Source organism: Canis lupus, chromosome 10 (genome assembly GCF_048164855.1).
Source record: "Canis lupus baileyi chromosome 10, mCanLup2.hap1, whole genome shotgun sequence".
NCBI lineage: Eukaryota > Metazoa > Chordata > Mammalia > Carnivora > Canidae > Canis > Canis lupus.
Window position 1 is genome coordinate 11,695,942 of NC_132847.1, and position 19,092 is coordinate 11,715,033.

Sequence of the window (19,092 nt, forward strand, 5' to 3'; positions counted from 1 at the left end):
ATGCTTTTTTAATTCTTTAAGTCATTGGAGCTTATTTTTAGAAGAAAATATTGGCAAAAAAATATTGATCTTCCTCATAAAAATAAGATGTCATATAGTGCTTCCCAAATGAAATTTTTTTAAAAATCCTGCATGACATATTTAAATTTTTTATTCATATCTGTGGAGAAATATCCTGAAGCCATATATTTTGTCAGCGAATCATGTAATATCACAACCATACCACACAGCTGATAATAAATAATTTCTCTCATTAAAATGAAAAGACACCAGCTACCACTTTTTTTTGACCTTTTTAAAATTTAGATCTTACAAAAATGCATTTGTTCCTCAATTCCCAAACTTAATCTGAAGGCATACATCATTCCCCAACAGCTTGAAAAGTAAGATATATTCATGCAAATTTTTTTTAGGTAACTTAAAATAGTTGGGAGGCTCTATTTTCTACTGATCGTGACAGTGTAGCTAGACAAAGATATGTTCTACTATTGAAGTAGATGTATACCAGTGTTTATTGAGCACCTGCCATGCAAAGTGCTTTTTATACATTACTCCATCAATTCTCATAGCACTCCCAGGAATATTCTTATCATTTCCATTTTATGAATTGAGGAGGCTGGAGGTAGTAACAGTGTTGTATAGTTAGTGGCATGGCCCAGGTTCTTAACCATTGTGTTACATGGTCTCCATTCTTAACTAAAAAAGATTTACTTGTAAGTCTACCAGCGATTAAGTCTTCACACTTCCTAGAATATAGAGGAGATGCTTATGCATGTAAATATGGCTAATTTCGGGAGTACACAATGGTAAACATGTGCCAGTTGGATTGTTGAAATACTAGAATAGTTTTATGTAGGTTGGAAGATAGTTATTGATCGGACCTAGCCTCCCTTGATTCCTCTCACCTACCCCCCAGAGTTTCCCCCAGTGCATCTGTAGGACCTCCATGATTCAGAAACTAGAAGATGATTGCTGGTCACAGCAGGAATCTGTGGAGGATTGCCCCAGCACTCAGGTTCCTGCTCTTTCTGATTGGTTGGTATGACCTACTGATTGTTAAAGACTTTAGAATCATCCTTACACATCAATATTTAGCTTAAGGAGACAGATTAGCCTCTCATTGTCTTACCTACTAACTGGGGAAGTGACTAAGGATTTGGCTAGATATTTCTTCTCTCCTCTCAGGAGTCTTGAGGGGGATCCTATCATCACATCCTCCTAATGAAGGGGCCTGGCAGTATCTAAGGAGCTCGTACTATTATCATTTTCCAAGACTGGCAAAAAAACTCCCAGATCCTTCAGTATTTTTTAATTCCTAGGAAAACACAAAAGAAAAAATAAAGCTAGAGACAATATGGAAAGTCTTGGAAAATAATCTTAGTTACCAAGTGAGGCAGTAAACAGGATAGCTCACCAAATCCTATCCACTGTGGCCCACCTAGTGTGGGTGGCTGAGTCTGTCTAAACTCAGAGGCTCCATTGGCCTGTCTTTAGGGGAAAAAAAAAGAGCTGGTGACTCTTCTAGAAATCTTTGACACTCTTAGATCTGTGTTTCTTGGGAAGACAAATCATCCTCATTATGATGCAATTTTCATTTTTATGATATTAATTATCTTTTGGCATTATCTGCAAGAACATAATGGATAAAAACAAAATTTAATTTTTGTTATCGGGCACAGTGTTTTAAAGAGAAGAATGTAAGTCACAACCAAAGTGCTTACCTATTTGAAATAATTTAAAAATGTCTACAACAAGTTTTTATTCCCTTCATGCTTTGAGATTTGCAAACATTAAAAAAAGGGTAAATGGATTTGCGTGTCTACATGAATATAAAGTTTATTCTGTTTCTTTAAAAATTGGTTAAAATGCACAGTGAGTATATCTACCAATTTTTACAAAAGTGTGCATGTACACAGTCAATAGGTGAGAAATTGTATTTCTTTTAATTTTCATAGGACTTAAATAATATGAAAAAAAATAGTGGCTAATGAAAATAAAAACCCCAGAACTTTTGATGAATGAATATGTTAAATCTTTGACTTAGGATGGATCTCCTTGGCTTCTGGGTGCTGATAATAATGGTGATAAGTTTAAAGAGATACTGAAGAAGGAAGGGGTGTTTTTCAACTTGTGAATCTCAATTTCAGAAAAGGAAACCAGAATTGCCTGACTCTGTTTTCAGATATTGCAGTTAGACATACCTGGTTGATGTCCCTATTCACTTTGTTTCTTAAACTGTAACTACTTCTAAGTGACCAACCATAAGTAAATTGACTTTCTTGGTATTCAGCAATGCTCACCTGAGCCGCATGTAGCCATCATTTTACAGGTATAGATACATGAGTATTTTCTCTTTACTTGTTTCTATCAAGTTACTATTCTTTTACAATTTTCTCCTTAGAAGTTTAGCCAGTTTTAAGCAAATTCAATGAAGGGGGCTCAATTAAAGCTTTTTAAGCAAATTCATTGAAGGGGGCTTGGATTTTTAAACACTAAATACTGAACAGGAAAAAAAAACAGTCCTTAAATAGCCAGTGATAATGAGAAAATATATATATTATTGTATACTTCTCATTGCTGGTCAGAGGAGAATGTGTCATTTTAGTTGATTCAGAGATGTTTTAAGGAAACATTTTGAAGTTTATAGAAAAGTAACAGGTCGGTCATTTCAGACTTTCCATGTTCTGGCTGGTTGACAGAGTAACTTCAATTTAAGGGGTCAAATGTTATAATTGACCTTCAAGTCTTCTGCTTTTCCTTTTGCTGTTGTGCTGGAATTATCTTTCATCAATAAAGCCAGAAAGAAGCAAGGGCTTGACACAGGTTATCTTTCCATGGACTGACTGTAATATCACACTGAGGTGGCATCTGACTTGCCCTTGGCCAGGAGGTGACTAAAGAAATAGCATCCAGACAGTCATAGAAACCACTGCATAACTGCCATGCTCTCTGCTTTTGGTTAGATTCCACAAATTAGATTTCGATGCACTGAACTGAGTTTAAATGTGCTGATATCTGAGTGCTGAAAACATGGAGACTTGATGCTAAAAAAAAAAAAAACAACAACAACAATTAGTCCCTCTCTCCACTCTACACACACATACTTGCACATGAACTTATATACCTATTTATTACCATTCTAGAAGAGCATATGACTATTTTCCTCATACCTCCAATTACTTACATGTTTTTCTACTTTTATTCCTAAAAAATAAACTTGTTAGAATAGTTTTCCTAAAACATAAGTTCCAACGTGTCCTTCCATTGTTAAGAATTGGAAGTGGCTCTTTGTGACCTACCTTATCACCTCAAGTCTCAGGCTGGGTTTAAGACATTCTTTGTTCTCTGGTCTCCTTACTTAGGGAAACATTCTCACTATTTTTCTACCCTCTGGAGAAGTCAAGCAGACTTCCTTCCTTTTCCCTGCCTTCTGAATAGCTAATGTTCTCCTTGTTTCTCTGGCCTGAGAACACATCTTCTGTTTTAATCTCCCTCCTTTGTGTTTCAGGCTGAGCATTGGGCTCCATGGCCCTGGTCTGCCCCAAGGCCCCTCTCACTCTGACTCCAGTGGCCTCCCTCTTGGTTGCTACTTTTTTTTCACTTCCTTAAATTTCTCTCAGCATATTAGTCAACTACATTATGAATTTTTTTTAAAGATTTTATTTGTTTATACATGAGAGGCCCAGAGAGACAGGCTGAGACATAGGCAGAGGGCAAAGCAGGCTCCCCACAGGGGCGCCTGATATGGGATTCGATCCCTGGACCTCAGGATCACGACCTGAACTGATGGCAGATGCTCAACCACTGAGCCACCCAGGTGCCCCCATTACAAATTTTTTGAGAGGAGGAAGCACAACCTGTATTTCTTTGTACTTCTATAGCATCTCATGTGTTGGAAAGATTCTGAATGCATACTTATTGATTCTTTAAAATATACCTTTGTATTCTTGGTATTGAGAAAAATGACATGTTGGTAAAGTCTTTGGAGCTAAGGCAGGTCACGACTAACATAGCTATGGATGGGGACAGTGTCCCAATTAACTAAGATTTCAATCTGGTAGACTTTATTGTGTTCCATGGCTACAGATTTGTATAGCCTTAACCCTAGGTCGTTAATTTGCAAATTAATCTATTAAAAAATACTTACAGAGCACCTACTACGCATTGGAATGTTGCTAGACATTTAAGGAGACAGTATTGCTTAAAAGCAGATAAACCCCTGTCCTTCTATAGTTTATATTCCTCCCCTAGGACTAGAATTACAATCTCTCATAAAAAATGTACAAATGCAGCACTCATCGGCCCTGTAAAGGATGGTGATAAGAGAGATTTGACAAGGTCAGGAAAATAAGAGCAAACTTTCCTGTGAGAAGAAACTGAAAAGTGAATTCAAGGTAAGCAACTGATGAGAGAGTCTGCCTGTGTGAATGCGGAGCATGCCATTCATAAAAATGTTCCCAGGAAAATGAAGTATGCAGAGGATGTTCTATGGCACCTGCTTGTCCTTATCACTAGAAGAGGATTTTCAAGAGCATAGTCATCTTTTATTGCTTAACACTAACTCCAAAAATGAAGCTTAAGCCATTCTAGAATTTCTTGAAATATAACAGAGTTGGCCATTAGGTTTGAATAGCTCACCTCTTAGTTTTCCTAAGATATTTGGTAGAAAGAAATGATTTGCCCACCCTGACAATGGTAAAGAATAACTAAGAAAAAGAACAATTAAGTGGCAAATGGTGTGATTCTTTTCCAGGCACAAGATGGAAGAAGCTTCTGGGTTTGGTGGCAAATAAAGATGAAATAAATTTTAGAACACAGTTAACGCTTCCCTTCCAGTCTGATGAGAGGAAGAAGTGCTCTCACATCCCTTGTATTGATCATTCTGACAGAAGGGATGCGCGCACCTCTGTATACAGCAAGCAAACAAAACTATCCGAAAATGCACCGTGTTTGAATCCAACAGACCTAGATTTCATCTGGGTGTTGCTATTCTGAGGGTGATTTCTCCATGTGTGGAAATAGGAACAATATTAAGAAGATTAACTGAGTTAATACTTGTGTATGTACTCAACACAATATCTTGATCATGGATGTTCTCTCCATTATTTGTTCTCCTTCTTCATGACCCTCATTACTTTTCTTCATTGTTGATAACATTATGGCTGACCTTGAAAAGCACAAGTTTGAACTAGGTTTCTTTTTTCTTTTTTTTTTTTTTTCCGGTTAATACAGTACAGTACTATAAGTGTGTTTTTTCTTCCTTATGGTTTTCTTTTCTTTTCTTTTTAAAGATTTTATTATTCATGACAGACACAGAGAGGGAGACAGAGACAGAGGCAGAGGGGGAAGCAGGCTCCATGCAGGGAGCCCGATGTGGGATTCGATCCTGGGTCTCCAGGATCACACCCTGGGCTGAAGGCAGCACTAAACCGCTGGGCCACCGGGGCTGTCCCCTTATGCTTTTCTTAATGACATTCTCTTTTCTCTGGCTTACTTTATTGTAAGAGTAGAGTATATAGTACATAGAACATACCAAATATGTGTTAATCTGCTGTTGATGTTACTGGTAAGGCTTCTTGACAACTGTAGGCTATTAGTAGTTATGTTTTCAAGACATTAAAGGTAGTATGAATATTTTTGGCTGCCTGGGGTTGGCACCTCTAATTCCCTCATTGTTCAAGGGTCAACTGTGTTTTTTATGCAGTGTAGCCTCAAGAAGGGAAGGACAGAACTTGGCAGATGCCCTGATTGTTTCAATACCTTCACTGTTCTCTACCAGCCCTCCCAACTGTGTTTCCTCTTTTTATAAGGAAGCTGAATTAATGCATGACTTTTAAAGTTGGATAATCTTGGGTTGGGGTATGGCTCCTTGACTAACGAAGCTGTGTGCCTGTTAACTGGTTATTTAATTTCACTTTAGATTCACATGGTTAACAAGAACACGTTCTCTTGTGCTAGCCTCATGCCTTATGTATGTAATGAATATTTAGACATATTTGATCAGAGGAATGACTGTGTCCAACAGGGGGTTCAGTGCAGGATATCCAGAATATCTGTTGCATTTACTTACTCATGTAGAATCAGAGGAGAACTTTCTTGCTGATGGAGCCATAAACAAAAGTGAGTCTCAGGCATCCTCTTAGATCCCAATTTATAATCACTTATGGCATTTGGGACTAAAAGTGACATATGGCTTTCATAGTAGCAGCAGACTAGAATGCTGACCATTTCAATAAGACTTCATGAGCCTCTAAAGCTTATACTGATTAGAAATTCAATTTGTGTATTTTGGACAGGACAGTGGTCCCTGTCATTGTGTAACTGAAGGTGTCAGTAGGGACTAATGGTAAACACTTCTTTTCTCACTGTCATTATATTCCTTCAAGTGACTGCATTGGTAACCAGATGCTTTATTCTTTCTTATTGATAGTCAGTGGATGTAACATTGATATCACCTGTAAAATACCAATGAATTACAAAGATGACCAAGACAATAGGCATATGTATTATTTTGGGCAGTGGTGTTGACTTTTGTAATAGGACTGAAGTCAACTGGAAATTGTAAGACATGTACTTAAACACAAAATTTATCTTTCTACCACTCAGAATCCATGTCATTCATATCACTTAAGATGAACTTGCAAATAAGAAATATATTTTCCAATTGTATGTGGATTTGGAAAAGCTAGCAATGGCTCATTCCACAAAATTGGGCTTTCAGGTTTTTTAGTTAGAAATAATTTTGGGAAATTACGTCATTCAAAAACTAGTATTGTTTTATTCACTAAGTAAACCATGTTTCTTGATCTTTGACCCTCCTTGGAGAAATAAATCGTGTGCAAATTTCTTCTGCAACTTTCTCACTGTAGACATATTAAATCTTAGGGTAATACAAATTTTGCAGAAGAATATTAAAGAAACTATCGTAGCTTTAGCTTTCATTTCCATTTGCATGTCATGCCTTAGGAAATTCTTTAGTGGTAATATCTTACTGATTTTTGAGTCTCCTACTGCATGTTAATGGTGAGTGACAGATTAGAACTCAGATAAGGAAATCTGAGTTGTGAGCCCGCCTCCTCAATTAATCAGCTTTGTCCCCTAGACTCTGGGCTCGCTCGCACAGTGCAGAGAATAGACCAGGTAACTCTGAGTTCAGACTACTTCTCTCCTTGTATAGAGAGCACAGAGATTTCAGCTGGTTGGTCTAAGACAAATTTGTTCAGCTAATGTATCTAAAAATATAACCTAATTCTTCTGCCTTGTTTTTGTGCTTTTTCCACTACATCTTCAGATGCCATGCACAATGAAGAAGAAAACACATTCCCAAGTGGTAAATCATTTTCTTCCCTTTAGCAAAACAGATCATGTGAGGTACATAGATTTTCATTCTTACAAAATCCTATGTAGACTTGTTAAACCATGATGTAAGGCCATTAAAAAGAGCAGTGATAACCAAAATATAATGTGTATGCCCTAAGAACCAATTTCATCACACTTGCTTAAGTTGGTGGGGTTACTTAATGGTCCGTTAGATGCTGCTTCCTTTGTATCATATCTTGATTTTAGTAAGAGATCATCTAAACCTAATTACTTTCCAAAGGCTCCACTCCAAATGCTGTCACATTGAGAGTTAAAGCTTTAGTATATGAATTTGATGGAGACATGAAACTTCAGCCCACAAATGTTTATAACAGGGCTTGATCTATAAAATGAATAACTTCCTAGTTCACAAATTATAGATGTAATCTGGCAGAAAATTTTTTAAGGTTTTATCAGTTTGAATTTCTCAGTCACTTTCTTTCCTATGTGGGAGGGCAAAATTTTAGCTTCTAAAATGTAAGTCTGACCACAGTCACAATTGTTTTTTCCATCTAGAAAACTGATTTTTTTTTTTTTAATGGTGAGCTCTTGCTTCCATGGAAGGGAATTGTATTTCAGCCAAGTCATATTCTTTGAATATAATCACCAAACTTTTCACCAATACCATTGTAAGACTCACAGTCTTCTAAAATGGAAAATCCATTTTAAATGGTGTAAAATAGGAATGCGTCTTAATTCCCATTTTTGTGTCTCCCTCTATAGCATATAGAAATGCATGTGTTTTGAAGACCAAATATTAAAACAGCTCACAAGAGCCTGCGTAATTCTAGGTATATACATGCATATAACTGTTTAATATATAAGTACTTCCCAATTCTTCCTTACACTATTTTATTCTACTTACATCATGGTATTTGATTTTATTGTATCTGTGCTTTCTTATTTTTCTTTGCCAATTGCTTTACATTATCATTACTGTTACCTTGATAAGATGAAAAGAGATAAGGACTGGCTTTCAGGACACCCGGCTCCAAATAAATGACTGTTATTTGTTAGCTTTTTTTTTCCCACTAGCGTTATTGATGCATTATTGGCAAATAAAAATGTATGTATTTAAGGTGTACAATGTGATATTTTGAGATTATGTGTGTGTACATACATACACACACACACACACACACTGTGAAATGATTGCCACAGTTAAGCTGATTAGTATATCCATCACCTCTCATAGTTATCCTTTTGTGTATGTGTGGTGAGAACACTTGAGATCAGTGTCAACAAATTTTAAATATACATTTTTATGAACTATAGTCTTGATGCTATACTTTCAGTCTCTAGAACCTCTTTATAATATAACTAGAAGTTTATACTATCTAACCAATATCTGCCTTTTTCTGAACCCTCAGCCTGTTCATTAACCACCCTTCTACTCTCTGACTTATTTTTTTTTTAGAATCCATATGTAAGTGAGATTATGTAGTATTTGCCTTTCTTTGGTTTATTTTATTTAGTGTAACATCCTCCAGTTTTAACTATGTTGTCACAATGGCAGGATTTCCTTTCTTTTAAAGGCTAATAGTTTGGGGTGCTTGGATGGCTCAGTTGGTTAAGTGTCTGCCTTAGCCTCAGGTATGATCCCAGGATCCTGGGATCAAGCCCCACACAGGGAGTCTGCTTCTCCCTCTACACACCTCTCTACCCACTCCTTGTGTTCTGTCTCTCAAATAAATAAATTCTTTAAAAAAATAAAGGCTAATATTTCATTGGCTGAGTGTGTGTGTGTGTGTATATATATATATATATATCACATTTTCTTTATCCACTCATTTGCTAATGGGCATTTAACCATGTTTACGTATTTTGCCTATTTAAAATGAGGCTGCAGTGAACATGGGAATATAAATATCTGCTCAAGATACTTATTTTAATTCCTTTCAGTTTACCCAGAAATAGGATTGCTGAATCAAATGGCAGTTCTATTTTTAATTTTCTGAGGAATCATGATACTGTTTTCCATATTCATTGTAGCAATTTATATTCCGACCAACAAGTAACCTGAGTTGCCGTTTTTTCCCCATTCTTCTGAACACTTGTTATTTTGGGGTTTTTTGATACTAGTCGTCCTAGTAAGTGTGAGGTAATGTATCATTGGGGCTTTGATTTGCTTTCCCCTAACAATTGGTCATGTTGAGCATCTTTGCATATACCTATTGGCCATTTGTGTATCTTTTTTGAAGAAATGGCTATCCAGGTTTTTTGTTTGTTTTTTTTTTTTTTTTTTTTTTTTTTTTTTGCCTATTTTCCAATCCAATTATTTGGGTTTTTGCTATTGAGTTTTTTAAGATCCTTATATATTTTGGATTTTAGCCCCTTATCAGATACAGGGTAAATATTTTCTCCCATTGCATATATTGCTTTTATTTTGTTTGCTGTTTTCTTTGTTATGCAGAAACATTTTAGTTTGGGAGCACCTGGATGACTCAGTCAGTTAAATGTCTGCCTTTGGCTCAGGTCATGATCTCAGGGTCCTGGGCTGGAGTCCCATGTTGGCTCCCTGCTCAGTGGGGAGTCTGCTTCTCCCTCTGCCTCTGTGTCTTCTTCCGGCACTCTTTGTGCTCTCTCTTGAATAAATAAATAATCTCTCTAAAAAAAAAAAAAAGAAAGAAACCTTTTAGTTTTATATAGTTCCATTTGCTTATTTTTTTCTTTTGTTGTCTCTACTTTTAGTGTCAAATCCAAAAAAAAAAAAAAAATCACTGCCAACACTAATACTTTAGGCAAATCTCTGGCAGTTCTGGATATTCATTTTCTCATGCAAAACAAAGGGTTTGATTATATATAATTATAATTCCTGTGGTTTCTTTGGCATTCTTAAATAGGAATTGTGATATATAATTACATTTAGATTCATTAAATGCTTATTAGAAGAAATATGAACTATATCTGATAATTAGATTATTGACAGTTTGAATTTTTTAGCATTCTTTAAAATATGTAATATGTTTTTCAAAGTTAGGATTCTTGTACATAAGTACATCGGAAAACTAGTTTTGGAACTCATTCTACATGCTTATATTAGAAAATATTTCAGATTCCCAAGAATCAGGGATGGTATGGGTATGGGTTAGAGGTCACCTACCAAAGTATGGGAACTTTTTATTACAAGTGAGATATTTTACTATATCAGGGTTTTTTTTTTTAATCTAAAGTTATTTAAGCATTTCCATGTTTTTTGGATATTAAAATTTAAAAATAAGAAATTTTTAAAACTATTGTTTAAAATAGTCTAATCTATGTTAATTTTTTAAAAGATTTTATTTATTTATTCATGAGAGACACAGAAAAAGAGACACAGAAAGAGACACACATTTATTTATTCATGCCTCTCCCACAGGCAGAGGGAGGAGAAGCAGGTTCCATGCAAGGAGCCCGATGTGGGACTCTATCCGGGGAATCCGGGATCAGGCCCTGAGCCAAAGGCGGCCCGCTCAACTGCTGAGCCACCCAGGCATCCCTAATCTGTATGTTAATTAACTTGATTGTGGAAATGTTTTCACGGTGTATACATGCATCAGATCATAATGTTATACACTTAAATATATTACAGTTTTGTCAATTATGTCAGTAAAGCTGAAAATAAAGTAAGGGAAACAATCCATTCTTTCACAAGACAGAATAATGGCCCTGAGATTTTTTTTCACCTAAAGGTTGAAAGATCATTAACAAGTAAATTGGTATGATGAGTTGGAGGTAAATTCTTCCTTCATAAAAGTGACATGTAGTATGGAAAGATAACAGGCTTTTGGGAGGATTATAAATAGGATGCTAACTCTTCTTCTGTGTTTTTGACATAGAAATTTTGAAACAAAATAGATAACTTGTCACTAGGCTCTAATGTTAGTTCCATATGTAACTTTGAATATGATCTCGCCTATTATTTTAAGGAAGGATTAGTCATATCCTCCTGGGAAGCAATTGGGTAGTGATGCTTTTTTAAAACCACATATATAAATCCCTTTAACAAATGATACTAAGTGTCAGTATTTTCCAATTGTTTTTATACAATTTCTGTAGGGAATTTTAGTGGTTGCTTTATGTGAAGGAGATACAGCTTGCATACTTAATTATGACATCAGTAAAATATGTAGGATTTGGTAATTTTGGTTTTGGTTATCTTTGGATTATAGCACGCTATGGTACAAATTGACATAAAATTTTTTATTGTCTTGTGTTAGTAATCCACAGTTGAAAGATCAGATGTGTGCAGTGGCATAATGGGTTGTAACATTTTCTGGGTATCTAATATACTGGTGATCCACTTAAATGTATGTGTTTTGTACTTGTGCTAAAATGCTGGCTGTTTTTCACTTTCTTCATGTGTAATATATTAGAAGTTAACTGGGGCAAAAGGATTTAAAAAATATTAAAGTGAGGTATAATCTTGAAAAACCAAATGGTAAATTGATGTAATTATACATGCACTGAGATGAAAAGACATTTTAAGGTTCTGTACTCTTAAATTCAGACCAGATAATCTGATTTAACCTTGCCTAAACAACGAGAACCATTGGAAAACTAGTAGTTTCAAAAAGAACATGTCCTGCTATGTTCCAATGGATGTGTAATTCATTGAAATGTGACCTGGAAAGATCATAGGTGTTTGTAATGAAGCCGGACTGTGACTTCTTTCTCTACCACTTTCTGTCTGTGAGATCCGTAGCAAATTTCTGGCCTTACACGTAAAATAAAAAGAAATAATGCTCGCCACTTAAAGATTTGTGGGATGGAAGAGTGCTGGCTAAGAAATATCGTTGTTAATTTTAACATGCATGATAAGCCTTAGTAGTTACTGTCTCAAAACCCGATCTCTCTAAAATACCATTCAATTTCATTGTTTTGCATACTGGGCGTATTATAAGTACAATTAACTTTGCAGTTGGCTCACAAATGGATTTCTTTCACAGTATTTTGACATTGCAATTTATCCTGAATAGTTTTCTCCCTAAATTTTGACAGGTCTGATTTAGACTATTCACACATGGATCATGGCATGTTCTGTGTTAAATGATAAAAAGTCACGGTTGACTGAGTGGGTGACTTACTCTGCCCATTCTAGTAGATGTCACCAAAACAGTAGCTTGACTGACATGTGTTTTTGTATCCTATTGAGTTTTACATATTTTGTTTTGATGGTGTTTGCACCAACAGTTTAGAATTTCTTGGCCCTACAACTCTTTAGAAAAATGTCTTTTGCTGAAGTATGTTCTCTGCTGATGCGAGGTTTTTGATCACAGACTTCAAAATATGGTTGTGTTTGTATATATAAAAAACAAAGTGAGAAATTGAAGCACTCTCTCTGTTTTTCAAATTCATATAATTTTTAAATAGTTTATAGATAAACATTCTGTAATTTAAAGTAGTTTATTGGTAAACATTCTATAAAATTTAAGCTTCAAAAGGGCATCCATTTTGCAATGAGAATAGTCTCTGCCTCTCACTCCTCCTGGGAAGTGAGAGCTGTTAACAGTTCTCGAATTGCTTCCCATACATATTCTAGAAGCAATTCACTATGAATTCAATCAGAAAAGCACTTTTACCTTAACTTAGCCAGCATCCTGCTGTGCTTAGGCTTCACTCTGGTCTTTGATATATTACTCTTAAATTGTTTTTTTTAAAGGTGATTTTCTTATATGTCTTATGAAGTTCTATCAGTTATTTTTCTTTCTGTTCCTGAGGCATACTTAGCTCCTGCATAATTCTTAAGTAAACTGCTTTTCAGCAGTTTGAGTTTGGTCTCTCATGCTGATCAAATTAGTGTGTGTTATGCTTTTTTTTTTTTTTTTTTTTTTTTTATGATAGTCACAGAGAGAGAGAGAGAGAGGCAGGGACACAGGCAGAGGGAGAAGCAGGCTCCAAGCACCGGGAGCCCAATGTGGGATTCGATCCCGGGTCTACCAGGATCACGCTCTGGGCCAAAGGCAGGCGCTAAACCGCTGCGCCACCCAGGGATCCCTGTTATGCTTTTTTTATTTTTTATTTTAGAAATTGGTGTAGAGGAGCAAACCTATTGTCCTAAACCAAATATCTTGTACATGTCATTTAAGACTCTAATAGCACTCTTGTGCCTATTCATTGGCAGTACAAACTCTTTAACTTCAGAATTCATACCCAGTCTGTGTTGCTGGCTTCCTGGGCTAGTTTTTTTGTTTGTTGTTTGTTTGTTTCTGAGATCTAGTCTGCTTGCCTAGGGCCCTGTCATGAGCTGAATGTTTATGTATCTCCAAATTCTTGTGTGGAAGTCCTAACTCCTGATATTAGGAGGTGGGCCCTCTGAGAGGCAACCTAATTTTAAATGAGGTCATGAGGGCAGCCCGGGTGGCTCAGCGGTTTAGCGCCGCCTTCAGCCCAGGGTGAGTTCCTGGAGACATGGGATTGAGTCCCACATCAGGCTCCCGGCATGGAGCCTGCTTCTCCCTCTGCCTGTGTCTCTGCCTCTCTCTTTCTCTCTCTCTTTGTCCCTCATGAATAAATAAATAAAATCTTTAAAAAAAAAAATAAATGAGGTCATGAGGGTGAGGTCCTAATGATGAAATTTATACCCTTATAGGAAGAGACCTGAGAGCCTGTTCTTTCTCCTCTCTCTGCCACGTGAGGATACAAGAAGATAGAAGGCCATCTGCATCCCACGAGGGATGTTGGCTGGCCTTCTGAGCCTCTAGAACCAGGAGAGAGAAATTTTTTTGCTGTTTAAGTCACCCAGGGTATGGTATTTTGTTATAACAGTACACACTGTCTAAGACAGGCTCTGACAACCTGTCTAGTAGAGCCTCTTACCCGATGGACTAGACCTCCCATTAGTTTTTCAGTTAACTTTCCTACCACAGTGCTTTTCCCATCGCACTTGTCTGGACTAGACTGCATTCGTAGAGCTGGATGGAAGGTTATCATTAAGATAAGTGACTACCTTCTAGAGGACAGTCCTGTGCAATAAATGATCTGTCATGTTGGTCCAGGCCCTATCTTGTCCAGGCCTTCTCTCCTTCCCACTTGTCTCCACTGTGGTTTGCCATGTGTTTTGGAGGAGGCTACAGAATTATGGCAGTCGTTTGTGTTTCATATGGTTGCAAGGTAGATTTATAATATGATATGACACAAGCTTTAGTTTAAGTGAATTTACCAGGGACTTACATTGTTTCTGTGGTTGTACATATGTCACCACTGCCTGCTGGACAAATGATTACAAGCTTTGCTGTGAGGTAATTACTTAATTGCATATCAGTCATCTTTTAGGAGACCTGGGGAATCCAGAAAAAACGACTCACCTGGAGCTAGGCAGGATACAGGGATGCAGGATGCAGGACTGCAGATGCCAATATGTGACCCTCATCAGCTGGCTTTCTAGAAATGTAGGTCTCCAGGTAGTCCCCAAAGAGATTCTGGAAAAATGGGGTTGAGCTAAAGCCCAGACAATATGTACTTTTTAAAGCTCCATAGGTGGTGACACAGTTGTACAGTTAGTAGGGAATCACAGCACCAAAGAGCAAGAGATGAAGTTTCTGCCATTGATTTTAATCAATGATATCAGACATTTGAGAAAGATCTTTCTTAAAAGAAAACAGAATACAATCATCTGGGGTAAAAGTGACTTTCTAGTGTTTTTTTTTTTTTTTTTTTAAGATTTTATTTATTCATGAGAGACACACAGAGAGAAGCAGAGACATAGGCAGAGGGAAAAGCAGGCTCCTTGCGGGGAGCCTGATGCGGGACCCTATCCCAGGACCCTGGGAACACGACCTGAGCCAGAGGCAGATGCTCAACCACTGAGCCACCCAGACACCCCACATTTTAGTGTTTCTATATAAAAAAAATAAAGGACCAAATAGTCTCCCCTCAGCCTCTCCACTTTCTTTATCACCTTATCAAAGGAACCAATTCAGAATAGAAAATACTGTTCAATATTTGTGGATTTATTGTCTGGGTTGTATAGCATGGTGTATAGGCTACAGCACTTTTCATTTTTGTAGTGAGTAGGGTAACATAAAAGTGAGAATTACACATTTTTCGGCAATGATAGATCATACAATACCACAAACCTTTTTTTTTAAGCGATTCTGATACTTTTTTGGCACATAGGATTTAGACATTAACTGTCTTGATATACTAGGTTATGTTGTCACAACCATCTGAGAAGTTTTGTGAAATGAATTTAGCTAATTTTATGAAAACTGTGAAGTGTTTTTGGAACGCTGTCATCACTGGCTCCTGACAAACACAACAATGGAATCACCAGCCACTTCTTAAAGCTTTGATAATAGGTCTTCTGTCTGGTTTCTCAAATCATGGTTCTTTTTTTTAAGTTCTCATTCTGGGTTAAGTAAGATTCATTCATTCCACTCATGTTTTGACAGCCCCATTCCATAAATCTTTCTCATCACGATCCTGCTTTTAGAGGTTGTTTTTCTCTCTTTTTATAAATGTTTATAAACATTTGTCAGGGATGCCTGGATGGCTCAGTCACTTAAGCATCTTGATTTTGGCTCAGGACATGATCTTAGGGTTGTGAGATCGAGCCCTATGTCGGGCTCAGCACTCAGCAGGAAGCCTACTTATGGTTCTCTGTCTCCCTCTCCCTCTGCACCTCCCCCCCTTTAGAAAATAAATAAAAATAAGTGAATACATAAGTAAACATTTATTAGATGTTCTAAGATTTTCTGTTATATATTCATGAAATATGTTCTTTAATCAATTGTTTAATTTATCCTCTAGGAGCATTAAAGTGCTTTTTTTTTAATGTGCTCTCTTAAAAGCTTGCAAATTTCATATCTGTAAAAACTGTTGAGTGGTGCACAGACTGTTAGAGCATCCAGTGTAATACACTGGGGAGAGATACTTGGTAGTCAAGGGTTAAGGCAAATTCATTGCTTTAGTTTTAACAGTGGTGGCTTTTTGGGGTTTTCCATACAACATGGAGTCTTGCACCTTGGAAACTGAGAAAGAGGAGTGAGAATGGAAAAGACATGGACATGCTTTATAGAGTGTGTTCATTAATAAGGATTTACTGTCTTGGAAGAGATAATGAAATAAAACTCATGGTCCTTGAACTCAGCAAGCTTATGAGTCGGACAAGGCAAGAAGCATACTACAGCATAGCAGAAGATGTCCATTGGAACATAAGACTAAAAGAAATGGTGAAAACAGAACATTACCCCACAAAGAAAAGCAGAACCATGCTTCCTGTGAAGTTCCAGCATGATTAGGAAAGGGTCCATAAAAGAGGTGGGAATGAAGCTGGGCTATGAAGTATGGGCAGGAATTTGCTAGATGGGAGGTAGAATATAATAAATATCAGGGGACTCTTGGAAACAAGGGACCTGGCTGGGAATGGCTGGGTGAAAGGTTAATGCAAAGGAACTATTGGAGATAAAATTAGGGATGTATTATGGCTTTTATGAGACATGTAACAGAAACTCTGGTTAAAGAAAAAATAAAGTGGTAGGGATTATTGGATCAGACAGTGTAAAATTCCAGGTAGAAGATTAAGTTTAGATATGGCTTATGAGGATCTGAAGTTGTGACCAGGACCTGGTTTCTCTGTTGTTGTTTCTTGATCCTACATCCCCAGAGTTTGTTCTGTTTCAAGGTTACAAGCCTCTTTCATCCAGGAGATGAGAGTACCTCTGTAGTCAATTCCATAGAAGAGTAATAAAAGTCTTCCTCCCAGAAGTTCCAACGAATGTCTCTAAACAGTTTACCTCGCTATCTTTGAAGGCATTACTGTGGGTTGAGAGGATGGGATGTATTGAATGGTTTCTGCCAGTCAGTTTCAATCCTAGAGCTGGCTGTCACACCCACCTGAACTTCTGAAAATGGAAAATTGAGTTTATCAAGGGAAAATTAGGGTACTGTTGGCAGAAGAAAGGTAGGGTAGCTGGTGAAAAAGGCAGCCACTAGATGTCCTGCATAGTTAAATATATTGGTCCAGATGTATAACAGAGGGACTGAAGAAGCTCAGATGGTTTTCAGTAGAAACATGAACCATGACCTGGTACAAAGAATAATGGAAAAGCATAACATTAAATAACCTACCACTTAGGCTTTATTTTACCAGTGGAAACTCTTGCACATGTGCATAGAGACATGTACAGTAATATTCATAGTAGCACTGTTCACAGTAGCAAATTTGAAAACCATCTCAATGTGAATGAGCATAAGAGGAGATGATGTAATTTATTGTGTATTCACAAAATAATACCATAGGCAAAATGAATAACCTTAGCAAAATCCAATGACATGGATAAATCTTAGTAATAAACTATTCAATGAAAAAATGGATTCTCAAAGGTTATAAACATAATTTTTCTGTAAATTTAAAAACAACTAAGATTTTAAAATATGTAGTTTTTAAGAATAATACCAGTGCAATAAAATTATACACAAAGGGATGAAACAGAAAATAAATAAACAAGGTATATAGGTAATATAAATGGCTGAATCACATGGTTTGGGGAAAAAATCAGTATGAGAATATAGAGTTCACTGGAGTGGGAATGTTGGGATGTTATTTAATAGGTCATGGTCATCAATATTTTCTCCTAGAAGAAGGAATTTAACCAGAGAATGGATGGAACTAAAGGAGGGAGCCATGTGGTTGACCAAGGATGAGACCTCTCCTGGGTAGAGGGACTAGTAAATGCAAATGCAGTGGCTAATGCAATGGGAGTATGCTTGATGTGTCCCGGCAGCTTCAGAAAAGCCAGTATGGCTGAAGCACACAGGTATGGGGAAACATGGTAGGATGAAAAGTCAGAACAGCAGAGGAGGTTCAGATCACGTTGTCTATCAACCTTATTATAAGACCTGGTTATTAACCGCCATTAGGTAGGAATCCTTTGGAGGGTTTTCAGGAGATGAGTGATATAGTATTTTTAAGAGTTACTGTGGCTTCTTCGTAAAGAAGCAAATGGGAAGGCCAAGCTTGGAATCAAGGAGATCAGAGATCAGTTAAAAGGCTTTGAAGTCATCCAACAGAAGAGTGATGATTCCTTGGGAAAGCATGATGGTTCTTGTTATCCATTACTTTGGATCAAATTATCCCAAATTTAGTGGCTTATAAAAACAGCCAGTTGGGGTATCCCTGGGTGGCTCAGCAGTTTAGCACCTGCCTTTGGTCCAGGGCGCGATGCTGGAGTCCCGGGATCGAGTCCCACGTTGGGCTTCCGGCATGGAGCCTGCTTCTCCCTCCTCCTGTGTCTCTGCTTCTCTCTCTCTCTCTCTATGTCTATCATCAATCAATCAGTCAATCTTAAAAAAAAAAAAAAAACAGCCAGTTTATACTATGTCACATTTCTGTGGGTCAAACATGTCTTCAGGGACTTAAGCTGGCCAGTTTTGCTTCATGAGGAGCAAGCAAAGATCATTTAGAGGTATTTGGTTGGCTGCTTAATGTGGATGATCCAAGATCATTTCAGATCATGCTTGATGCCTCGGAAGGGAGATCAGGAAGGCTGGGCTTCAGTGAATCCCTCTGTCTCTCTCTCTCTTCATGTGGTTTCAGAACTTCTTGACATGGCCTTTCCAGTACATTATTCAGTCTATGTACAGAGTGGGTTACAACTCCAAAAACAAGTATCTTAATTAAGAGACCAAAAGTGGTAGCTGCCATGTCTTAAACCCTAGATCTAAAAAGTGGGGTAGCTTCACTTCTGTCATACTCTATTTGTTGAAATTGCCACAGGGCAATTTCAGGGTAGGGGATTTAAACTTTATCTC

General features: G+C 37.1%; 1 protein-coding gene across 16 annotated transcripts in view; it reads left to right on the forward strand.

Moving 5' to 3' along the window:
• Nucleotides 1-19,092, forward strand: part of PRR16 (proline rich 16) — a 532,382-nt gene that overhangs the window by 312,993 nt on the left and 200,297 nt on the right. The window contains exon 2 of one of the 16 annotated variants that reach the window (XM_072840699.1): nucleotides 13,931-14,084. The exons of the other annotated variants lie outside the window; for them this stretch is intronic. The gene's annotated coding sequence lies outside the window, so the exon portion shown is untranslated. The remainder of the gene's footprint in view (nucleotides 1-13,930; nucleotides 14,085-19,092) is intronic. 16 annotated transcript variants of the gene reach the window in all.